At 39.5% G+C, this 12709-nt stretch overlaps 1 protein-coding gene across 2 annotated transcripts in view; it reads right to left on the minus strand.

Annotated features, from left to right (window-relative positions):
- The window catches only part of LOC110340584 (cation channel sperm-associated protein subunit beta), a 115869-nt gene that overhangs the window by 83737 nt on the left and 19423 nt on the right, over positions 1-12709 (minus strand). The window lies entirely within an intron of this gene.

A 12709-nucleotide genomic window follows, 5' to 3' on the forward strand; every position in this document is an offset into this window, starting at 1 on the left:
TTCAATAAATGGACCCAAGAAACAAGCAGGGGTAGCAATCCTAATATCTAACAAACTGGACTTTAAAATAAAATCAATCAAAAGAGATGAAGGAGGTCATTACATACTCATCACAGGTGAAACCCACCAAGATGAAGTGTCTATCCTGAACATCTATGCCCCAAATACAAAGGCATCCACATTCGTTAAAGAAACATTATTAGAACTTAAATCTCATCTAAAGCCCCACACAGTTATAGTGGGAGATTTCAACACACCACTCTCACCACTAGACAGGAATACCAGACAGAAATTCAACAAAGAGGCAAAGGGTCTAATAGAAGTAATGACCCAACTGGGATTAACAGATATCTATAGAACATTTCATCCACATAAAAAAGAATATACCTTCTTCTCACCACCACATGGAACCTTCTCAAAAATCGACCACATACTTGGCAACATATCAAACCTCAGCAGCTACAAAAAAAAAATGGAATAACTCCATGCATCTTATCGGACCACCATGCTTTAAAATTAGAATTCAACAATAACACAAATTGCAGAAAACCTACAAACCCATGGAAATTGAATAATGCTCAACTGCACCGTCCCTGGGTCGAAGAGGAAATAAAAAAAGAAATTAAAGACTTCCTCGAATTCAATGAGAATGAAGACACAACATACCCAAACCTATGGAACACTTTGAAAGCAGTGCTACGGGGGGAACTTCATAGCACTAAGTGCTCACATGAAGAAACAGGAGAATAGTTATACAAGAGAATTAACATCACAGCTGAAAGCTCTAGAACACAAAGAAGCAAACTCCCCCAGGAGGAGTAGACGCCAGGAAATAATCAAATTGAGGGCTGAAATCAATAAAGTAGAAACCAGGAAAACAATACAAAGAATCAATGCAACGAAGAGTTGGTTCTTTGAGAAAATCAAAAAGATAGACAAACCTTTGTCCAAACTTACCAAACAGCAGAGAGTGAACACGCAAATTAACTAAATCAGAAATGAAAAGGTGGACATAACAACAGACTCTGAGGAAATCCAGAGAATCATTAGGTTATACTTTGAAAACCTGTACTCCACAAAATTCGAAAATTTAAAGGAACTGGATGACTTCCTGGATAGCTATCACTTGCCAAAACTAAATCAACAAATAAGCAATTTAAATAGTCCTATAACCCCTATGGATATCGAAGCAGTCATCAAAAGTCTCCCAACCAAAAAAAGTCCAGGTCCAGATGGCCTCAGTGCAGAATTCTACCAGAAATTCAAAGAAGAGCTTATACCAATTCTTCTCAAAGTGTTCCACACAATAGAAGCAGAAGGGTCCTTGCCAAACTCTTTCTATGAGGCTTCAATAACCTTGATCCCCAAGCCACACAAAGATACAACTAAGAAAGAGAACTTCAGACCAATATCCTTCATGAACATTGATGCAAAAATACTCAATAAAATACTGGCAAATCAGATCCAAGAACACATCAAAATAATCATTCACCACGATCAAGTAGGTTTCATCCCAGGGATGCAGGGATGGTTCAACATATGAAAATCCATCAATGTAATCCACCATATAAACAAGCTGAAAAACAAAAATCACATGATCATCTCACTAGATGCTGAAGAAGCCTTTGACAAAATTCAACACCCCTTCATGATAAAGGTCTTGGAGAGATCTGGGATAACAGGGACATACTTAAACATAATAAACGCTATATACAGTAAACCAACAGCCAACATCAAACTAAATGGACAGAAACTCAACGCAATTCCTCTAAAATCAGGAACAAAACAAGGCTGCCCACTCTCTCCATACCTTTTCAACATGGTACTTGACGTTCTAGCTATTGCCATACGACAACAAAGGGGGATCAAGGGGATACAAATTGGGAAGGAAGAAGTCAAACTTTCACTGTTTGCAGAGGACATGATAGTTTACATCAATGACCCAAAGAACTCTACAGGGAACTCTTACAGCTGATTAACACCTTCAGCAAAGTGGCAGGCTACAAGATCAACTCAAGAAAATCAGTAGCCCTACTATATACAGATGATAAAAGGGCTGAAAAAGAAATCAGAGAAACATCACCCTTTACAATTGCCACAAACAACATAAAATACCTTGGGGTAATGCTAACCAAACAAGTGAAAGACCTGTATCGCAAGAAGTTTGAGTCTTTAAAGAAAGACATTAAAGAAGCCCACAGAAAATGGAAAGATCACCCATGTTCTTGGATAGGTAGGATCAATGTAGTAAAAATGGCAATCCTGACAAAAGCAATCTACAGATTCAATGCAATCCTCATTAAAATCCCAGCACAATTCTTCACAGACCTTGAAAGAACAATAATCAATTCTGTATGGAAAAACAAAAGACCCAGGATAGGCAAAACAACCTTGCTCAACAAAGCAACATCCGGAGGCATAACCATCCCCGACCTCAAGCTCTATTATAGAGCTATAGTCCTGAAAACAGCTTGGTATTGGCACAAAAACAGACAGGTAGACCAATGGAATCGAATTGAAAACCTGGGTATTAACCCACACACATACGAACATCTGATCTTTGACAAAGAAGCTAAAAATATACAATGGAATAAAGAAAGCATCTTCAATAAATGGTGCTGGCATAACTGGAGACTGGCATGTAGAAGAGTGTGGATCGATCCATGTTTATTGCCATGCACAAAACTTAAGTCCAAATGGATCAAAGACCGCAACATAAATCCAGCCAAACTGAACCTCTTAGAAGAGAAAGTGGGTGGTACCCTTGAACGAATTAGTACAGGAGACAGCTTCCTGAACATAACACCAGTAGCACAGACAGTGAGATCAACAATTAATAAATGGGACCTACTGAAACTGAGAAGCTTCTGTAAGGCAAAGGACACAGTCGGCAAGACAAAAAGGCAGCCCACAGAATGGGAAAATATATTCAGTAATCCCACATCTGACAGAGGGTTGATCTCCAAAATTTACAAAGAACTCAAGAAGCAAGTCTCCAAAACATCAAAGGACCCAATTAAAAAGTGGGCTGCAGAACTAAATGGAGAGTTTTCAATAGAGGAGTCTAAAATGGCTGAGAAGCACTTGAGAAAGTGCTCAACATCCTTAGCTATCCGGGAAATGCAAATCAAAACAACTCTGAGATACCATCTCACTCCTGTCAGAATGGCTAAAATCAAAAACACCAATAATAATTTATGCTGGAGAGGATGTGGTGAAAGGGGGACACTCCTCCATTGCTGGTGGGGGTGCCAACTGGTTCAGCCACTTTGGAAATCAGTATGGAGATTCCTCAGAAAAATGGGAATAAACCTACCACAAGACCCAGCAACTCCAGTCTTAGGCATATATCCAAAAGATGCCCATTCATACAACAAAGAGGTCTGTTCCACTATGTTTATAGCAGCTTTATTTGTAATAGCCAGAACTTGGAAGCAACCTAGATGTCCCTCAACCAAAGAGTGGATAGAGAAAATGTGGTACATCTACACAATGGAGTACTATTCAGCTGAAAAAAGTAATGGAATCATGAGATTTGCAGGCAAATGGATGACACTAGAAGAAACCATCCTGAGTGAGGTAAAGCAGTCACAAAAAGAGAAACATGGCATGTACTCTCTCATATATGGATTTTAGACATAGATCTGGGGAGTGCCAGCCTACAATCCCATGGCCAGAGAGTCTGGGAAACAGAAACTTCATTTAGTGGCTGATCGAAGAAGAGGCAGACTCCCTTGGTTAAGTACTGAGCTGAACTCAAGAAAGCCAGTAACAGAGAGGGAGGACTGATGATCAAAGGGATTAAGACTAGGCTGGTTTAACCCCCAGAAACAGCTGACGAGACAAAGGTTAATTCTTGAATCCCAGGCATTAGCCTGGGAATCCAGCATGGGACTGATCAAGACCCCCTGAATCTGGTTGTCAGTGAGGAGGCCTAGGGAATCTATTGAGCCTTGGGCAGCAGATCAGTACCCATCCCAAGTATACACACGGACTTTGGACTCCCATAGAACAATGAGAGGAGCACTCTCACCCTGAACTCTTGGGGAAGGGTCTAGGCCCTGCCCTATATGAAATGACAGACTATGGACACCCCCATTGAGGGCCTCACCCTTCCTGGGGGAATGAGGGGATAACGGGGGGTTCGGGGGGGAGGTCATGGGAGGAGGGGAGCGAAAGGGAGAGGGACCTGGAACTAACTTGTGAAGCAACCTTGTTTCTTATCTAAATTTAAACTGGAAAATAAAATTAAAAAAATAAAATAAAAAACAACTTCATGAAAATGATAGAGGATCTAAAAGAGGATATAGGAAAATCCGTCAAAGAAATGGAAGAAAAAACAAACCAAAAAATGCAAGAAATAGAAAAAAAGCAAACAAAAACTGTAAGAAAAATGAACCAGAAAATGCAAGAAATGGAAGAAAAAAACAAAATAAAAATTCAAAGAATACAACAAATGGATGAAAAGACAAAGCAAAAATTGCAAGAAATAAACACAATGTGAAGGAAGGCTGGGAATAGAAAAGCTGGGCAAATGGTCAGGTACTACAGATACAAGCATTACCAACAGAATACAAGAGATGGAAGAGAGAATCTCAGGTGTTGAAAATACACTAGGAGAAATTGATTTATCAACCAAAGAAAATCTTAAGTTCAACATATCTCTAACACAAAACTTCCAGGAAATGTGGAACACCATGAAAAGACCAAACCAAAGAATAATAAGTACAGAAGAAGGTGAAGAAAACCACCTCAAAGGGGCAGAAAACATATTCAACAAAATCATAAAAGAAAATTTTCCCAACGTAAAGAAAGACATGCGTATGAAGTTATAAGAAGCTTACAGAACTATGGACACCCCCATGGAGGGCCTCACCCTCCTTGGGGGAACGAGGGGATAACGGGGGGGGGAATGGGGGGAGGGCACGGGAGGAGGGGAGGGAAAGGGAGAGGGACCTGGAACTGACTTGTGAAGCAGCCTTGTTTCTTATCTAAATTTAAAAAAAAAAGAATAAAAAAATATCAATTTTTATAAAAAAAAAGAAGCTTACAGAACACAAAATTGAGTGAACCACAAAATGTCCCCTTGCCACATAATAATCAAGACCCCAATTATACAATATAAAGAAATAATATTAAGAGCAGCTAAAGAAAAATGCCAAGTAACATATAAAGGCAAACCTATCAGAATTACACCTGATTTATCCATGGAAACTCTGAAAGCCAGAATGTCCTGGATAGATATTCTACCAACACTAAGAGACATGGATGCCAGCCTAGACTACTATACCTGGCAAAGCTCTCGATCAATATAGAGGGGAAAACAAGATATTCGATGACAAAACTAGATTGAAGCAATAATATCCACTAACCCAGCCCTACAGAAAGTTCTGAAGGGAAAACTCCAACTCAAGGAAGTTAACTACAACCAAAAAACACAGGAATTAGAAAATCCCACTTTACCAACAGCCAAAAGAAAAAAAAGAGGTGGAATTCCACACATAATTCCAACAACAACAACCATTCCAAATCAAAGAAGAATGAGTAATCAATGGTCATTAATATCCCTCAATATTAATGGCTTTAACTCACCAATAAAAAGACACAGGCTAACAGAATGGATTCGAAGACAGAACCCATCATTCTGTTGCATAAAAGAAACACACCTCACCCTCAAAGACAGAAATTACCTGAGAGTTAAAGGTTGGGAAAAGATTTTCCAATTAAATGGACCCAAGAAACAAGCGGGGGGGGGGGGTAGCAAATCTAAAATCTAACAAATTAGATTTTAAAATAAAACCAATCACAAGAGATGAAGGAGGTCATTAAATACTCATCACAGGCGAAATCCACCAAGATGAAGTTTCAATTGTGAACATCTATGCCCCAAATACAAAGGCATCCACGTTTGTAAAAGAAACATTACTGAACCTCAAATCACATGTAAAGCCCCACACACTTATAGTGGGAGACTTCAACAGTCCACTCTCACCACTAGACAGGAATACCAGACAGAAACTCAAAAAAGAAGCAAAGGAACTATTAGAAGTTATGACCCAATTGGGATTAACAGACATCTATAGAACATTCCATCCATATAGAAAAGAATATACCTTCTTCTCACCACCACATGGAACCTTCTCAAAAATTGACCACATACTTGGCAACATATTAAATCTCAGCAGCTACAAAAAATTGGAATAACTCCATGCATCTTATCAGACCACTGTGCATTAAAATTAGATTTTAACAACAACACAAATTGCAGAAAACCTATAAACTCATGGAAACTGAATAATGTACAACTGCACAATTCCTGGGTCAAAGAACAAATAAAAAAACAAAGTAAGACTTCCCAGATTCAATGATAATGAAGACACATCATACCCACACCTATAGGACACTTTGAAAGCAGTGTTACAGGGGAAGTTCATAGCAATAAGTGCCCACATGAAGAAATGGAGAATAGTTACACTAGAGAATTAACAGCACAGCTGAAAGCTCTAGAAAACAAAGAAGCAAACTCCCCCAGGATGAGTAGATGCCAGGAAATAATCAAACTGAGGGCTGAAATCAATAAAGTAGAAACAAGCACAAAAATACAAAGAATTAATGCAATGAAGAGTTGGTTCTTTGAGAAAATCAACAAGATAGACAAACCTTTATCCAAACTTACCAAAAAGCAGAGTGTGAACATGCAAATTAACAAAATCAGAAGTGAAAAGGGGGACATCACAACAGACTCTGAGGAAATTCAGAGAGAATCATCAGGTCATACTTTCAAAATCTGTACTCCACAAAATTTGAAAATTTAAAGGAAATGAACAATTTTCTGGATAGCTATCACTTGCCAAAATTAAATCAAGAACACATAAGCAATTTAAATAGACCTATAACCCCTATGGAAATAGAAGTAGACACAAAAGGTCTCCCAACCAAAACAAGCCCAGGTCCAGATGGCCTCAGTGCAGAATTCTACCAGAAATTCAAAGAGCAGCTTATACCAATTCTTCACAAAGTATTCCACGCAATAGAAGCAGAAGGGTCTTAGCCAAACTCTTTCAATGATGCTTCAATAACCTTGATCCTCAAGCCACACAAAGATACAACTAAGAAAGAGAACTTCAGACCAATATCCCTCATGAACATTGAAGCAAAAATACTCAATAAAATACTGGCAAATCAGATCCAAGAACACATCAAAACAATCATTCATCATGAAAAAGTAGGTTTCATCCCAGGGATGCAGGGATGGTTCAACATATGAAAATCCATCAATGTAATCCACCATATAAACAAACTGAAAAACAAAAATCACATGATCATCTCACTAGATGCTGAAGAAGCCTTTGACAAAATCCAACACCCCTTGAAGATAAAGGTCTTGGAGAGATCTGCGATATTAGGAATATACCTAAACAGAATAAAAGCTATATACAGCAAACTAACAGCCAACAACAAACTAAATGGACAGAAACTCAACGCAATTCCTCTAAAATCAGGAACAAGACAAGGCTGTCGACTCTCTCCATACCTTTTCAATATTGTACTTGAAGCTCTAGCTAGAGCCATACAACAACAAAAGGAGATCAAGGGGATACAAATTGGAAAGGAAGATGTCAAACTTTCACTATTTGCAGACGATATGATAGTTTACATAAATGACCCAAAGAAGTCTACAGGGAACTCTTATAGCTGATTAATACCTTCAGCAAAGTGGCAGGCTACAAGATCAACTCAAGAAAATCAGTAGCCCTACTATATACAGATGATAAAAAGGCTGAGAATGAAATCAGACAAACATCACCTTTTACAATGCCACAAACAACATAAAATATTTTGGGGTAATGCTAACCAAATAAGTGTGATCTGTATCACAAGAACTTTGAGTCTTTAAAGAAAGAAATTAAAGAAGCCCACAGAAAATGGAAAGATCCCCCGTGCTCTTGGATAGGTAGGATCAATGTAGTAAAAATGGCAATTCTGCCGAAAGCAATCTACAGATTCAATGCAATCCCCATTAAAATCCCAGCACAATTCTTCACAGACCTTGAAAGAACAATAATCAATTCTGTATGGAAAAACAAAAGACCCAGGATAGGCAAAACAACCTTACTCAACAAAGCAACATCTGGAGGCATAACCATCCCCGACCTCAAGCTCTATTATAGAGCTGTAGTCCTGAAAGCAGTTTGGTATTGGCACAAAAATAGACAGGTAGACCAATGGAATCGAATTGAACATCCTGATATTAACCCATACATGTTTGAACATCTGATCTTCGACAAAAAAGCTGAAAATATACAATGAAAAAAGAAATCATTTATAACAAATGGTGCTGGCATAACTGGAGGCTGGCATGTAGAAGAATGCGGATAGATCCATGTCTATTGTCATGCTCAAAACTTAAGTCCAAATGGATCAAAGACCTCAACATAAAACCAGCCACACTGAACCTCTTAGAAGAGAAAGTGACTGGTACCCTTGAACGAATTGGTATAGGAGATAGCTTCCTGAATGTAACACCACTAGCACAGACAGTGAGGTCAACAATTAATACATGGGACCTCCTGAAACTGAGAAGCTTCTGTAAGGCAAAGGACACAGTCAGCAAGGCAAAAAGACACCCCACAGATTGGGAAAAGTTATTCACTAACCCCACATCTGACAGAGGGCCAATCTCCCAAATTTACAAAGAACTCAAGAAGCAAGTCTCCAAAACACCAAAGGATCCAATTAAAAAGTGGGCTGCAGAACTAAATAGAGAGTTTTCAATAGAGGAGTCTAAAATGGCTGAGAGGCACTTGAGAAAGTGCTCAACATCCTTAGCCATCCGGGAAATGCAAATCAAAACAACTCTCAGATACCATCTCACCCCTGTCAGAATGGCTAAAATCAAAAACACCAATAACAATTTATGCTGGAGAGGATGTGGTGAAAGGGGGACACTCCTCCATTGCTGGTGGGAGTGCCAACTGGTTCAGCCACTTTGGAAATCAGTGTGGAGATTCCTCAGAAAAATGGGAATAAACCTACCACAAGACCCAGCAACTCCACTCTTAGGCATATATCCAAAAGATGCCCATTCATACAACAAAGAGGTCTGTTCCACTATGTTTATAGCAGCTTTATTTGTAATTGCCAGAACGTGGAAGCAACCTAAATGTCCCTCACCTGAAGAGTGGATAGAGAAAATGTGGTACATCTACACAATGGAGTACTATTCAGCAGAAAAAAATAATGGAATCATGAGATTCGCAGGCAAATGGATGACACTAGAAGAAACCATCCTGAGTGAGGTAACCCAGTCACAAAAAGATAAACATGGCATGTACTCTCTCATATATAGATTTTAGACATAGATCTGGGGAGTGTCAGCCTACAGTCCCATGACCAGAGAGTCTGGGAAACAGAATCTTCACCCAATGTCTGATGGAAGCAGAGGCATGTTGGGGGAAGTCCTGTGCATTTGTCAATAAAGTACTGTTGAGCCTATAGGGAACCAAGATAGGAGGGACTAGGAGTCCAGGAGGACTCTGGGAAGGAGAAACACAGGGAGTCGAGATGTAACGCCATTGGGGTAGGAAGCCCGGAAACCTCTCCGGTAAGAGACATACTTAGATTAACAATTATGGGGTAATTACTTAAGTCAGAGCTAGCCAGTAAGAAACAAGCAAGGCCAACAGCTTCATAATTAATACAGCGTCTTGTGTGTTTATTTGGGACTGATACGGCTCTAGAACCAGGCTGGCGGGAAAGCGGCTCTGAAACCAGGCTAGCCGGACTGCTCCCTCACAAGGAAAAAGCTTCTCCTTAACAGAGGCAGACTGAACTCAAGGAACCCAGTGACAGAGAGGGAGGACTGATGAGCAAAGGAATCAAGACTGGGCTGGTTTATCCCCCAGAAACAGCTGGCCTGACAAAGGTTAGCTCTTGAATCCCAAACTGATGGCCGGGAATCCAGCATGGGACTGATCAAGACCCTCTGAATGTGGTGGGTGTCAGTGAGGAGGCCTAGGAAATCTACGGGGCCTTAGGTAGTAGATCAGTATTTATCCCTGGCATACAAATGGACTTTGGGTGCCCATCTAACAATGAGAGATGCACTCTCAGCCTGGACTCTTGAGGGAGGGTCTAGGCCCTGCCCTGGATGAAATGACATACTATGGACACCCCCATGGAGGGTGTCTCCCTCCCTGGGGAAATGAGGGTGTATGGGGGGTTTGGTGGGAGGGTGTGGGAGGAGCGGAAGGAAAGGGAGAGGGACCTGGGATTGACATGTGAAGCAACCTAGTTTCTAATTTAAATTTAAAAATAAAAATTTAAAAACTGTGGCTTCCCAGGTGAATCAACTATCCTGGAGAATCTATTTTAAAAGGACTTCAAAAACTTCTGATTTTCCCAAGTGTATTATATATATTTTTTAAAAAATCACATATTCATGTTGTGACATCTATCATATTCCATGAGAAGTTAAACACTTGTCAATGTACTTTCTAGTGTTGTATAAATATTGTTGTCTAAAAAAACACATGTTCACATTGTCTGTGCTTAGAATTACAGAGCTGGAACATAGAACAGTGATATTTGTAATTTAAGGGTCTGCTTCTGCTTTAAAAGCACACATTCCCTTTTGCTCCTTTTTGCAATCCCATCAAAGCAGAACTAGGTAAATAAAAAGGGAATATATTGTACAAGTAGAGAAAATAGACTTTATCATCAGTTAACAAGAGACTAAGATATCTAGGAAACAGGTATAAGTTGATAGTGGGTCAACAGAAAAAAATAACAATCCATCTTCAGCCTATCAAAACCTGCATATCACCTTCCTATGAAAAATCAGGTAGTTTTTAAAAATTCCTCTGTTTTCATTTTGGCTAAACTCTAACTCAGAAGTTCCCTGCTTTTCTCCCTATCTTTCTTCCCTCTCTGAGACACTCCATGAAATATGAGAATAAGTGGGGCTCTCCCAGGGATCAGTTCAGCCCTGAGAATCACTGGAAGTGAAGAGGGAGACTATACTCTTACTCACAAGACTGGATGAGGCAATGATCCTCTGTGAAAGCCTTAGTCAGACAAGGGTTACAGATTTAGAACTTAGAATATCTACTTGGATATGAAACATGTTGAAGCTAAAGTCAAATTTTCATGTATAAAAAATGGAGTTCTCTTTTCTCCTGGGGAAAAGGAACATTGAGAAAAACTTCTCAAAACTTTCTTATTTAAACATTTAAAAAGAAAAACAGTTTTTCCTGTTTTGGGAAAATTAGAGAGAAAAATAACAGAAAAGAACAAGGTGTTCAAAGGAAGTGGCAAGAATTCTACTGGGTGATTAAAAAAGTAGTCACAGAACCTCTAACAACAGACACATGATAATGAATTCTTAGCTGTTTGTATGCAGTTAAATCTCCTCAAACTTTCAGAAAAATCAACTGTGTCTAGACCCAAATACCCTTGGAAACTCCCCTCTTCCCCTGGTTTGTCTAAAGCAAGACAAGCAGTTCAATTTCTGCCTGTTTGGTTATTTTGCAGTTCCAGAAGGGGAAAGAAACAATGTCAACTACAGCAATTCAGCAGGAAGTTGCACAGGACTTCACACAGCTTCAGCTGTCATGTGGGCTGTCATGTGGTTGCAGGTCATTTCCATCTGACCTTGGAGAACAAGGAAGTTTGATTTGTCCCGGATTGACAGTGCCTTACATTCATAAAAAGCTGCTTGGAGTCAGATGCTCTGTTTAAGTCATAAGAACTAAAGAGTGTTAGTGACCTAAAAGGCTCAAAAGAGCTGAGAAATTGTTCAGGAAAGTTGATTTGACTGATAAACACCTTTGGTAAGCTTCTGATAAGATCAACACCTGACCTTTGCTGGTAATTATCTCTTTTCAAACTCAGGGAAACTGACTTCCTATAGAAATTTACTTACCCAAAGTTTCCCTTTTTGTCCTGTAAAGTCCCTAACCCCACATCTGCCACTTGCAAAGTGACGAGTGGGAAGGTTACTGTTGACCAGTAATTAAAAACAGTTTATGTGGACAATACAGGATTGGGAAGCATGGCTTGGAATCTATTTCAGTCTGTATTAGATATTAAGCAGCACAGATAGTATTTTTAAGCCTCTCTTTTGGGTTTAGTAGAGAATAAAGACAAACGCCACACCCTTACTTTCTCCTTGACTCCCACTTCCTTGTTTTGTTTCTCTTAGCACAAATAATCAAAACCCAGAGACAGATGTTGGGCTCAGCCTGACGGTCAGACAATCAAAGCACCCAAGCCAGTGTCTTACTTTACCTAAGGTAGAAAGGGTGATCCAGTTAGCTCCACAGATCCTGAGACTGCAACCCTAGACTGTTGCCTCTCCTCAACATGAGTGAAGAAAAAAATCTTCATTACGCTTTTTCCCTTTTTTATCTCCTTAGCGCTGTGATTAAAGGTATTTGATTCTAAGTGCTGAGATCACGTTTGTGGGAGCTGTTTCTCCTTAGGACTGGATCAATTTCTTTGTTGCTCAGTGTGGCCTTGAACTAACAGCGATCCCTCTGCTTGTCTCTTGAGTCCTGGGATTAAAGGTGTATATCACCATTGCCTGACTCTTTGGCTTGTGATAATTTTCATTCTGTATCCTCAGGCAAGCTTCATTAAATCACAAATAATATATCACCACTCCCCTCCTATCTCTAACTTCTCTAACTGCTCTACTGTGATTCCTCCA

Source organism: Mesocricetus auratus, unplaced genomic scaffold (assembly GCF_017639785.1).
Source record: "Mesocricetus auratus isolate SY011 unplaced genomic scaffold, BCM_Maur_2.0 Super-Scaffold_15014, whole genome shotgun sequence".
Taxonomy (NCBI): domain Eukaryota; kingdom Metazoa; phylum Chordata; class Mammalia; order Rodentia; family Cricetidae; genus Mesocricetus; species Mesocricetus auratus.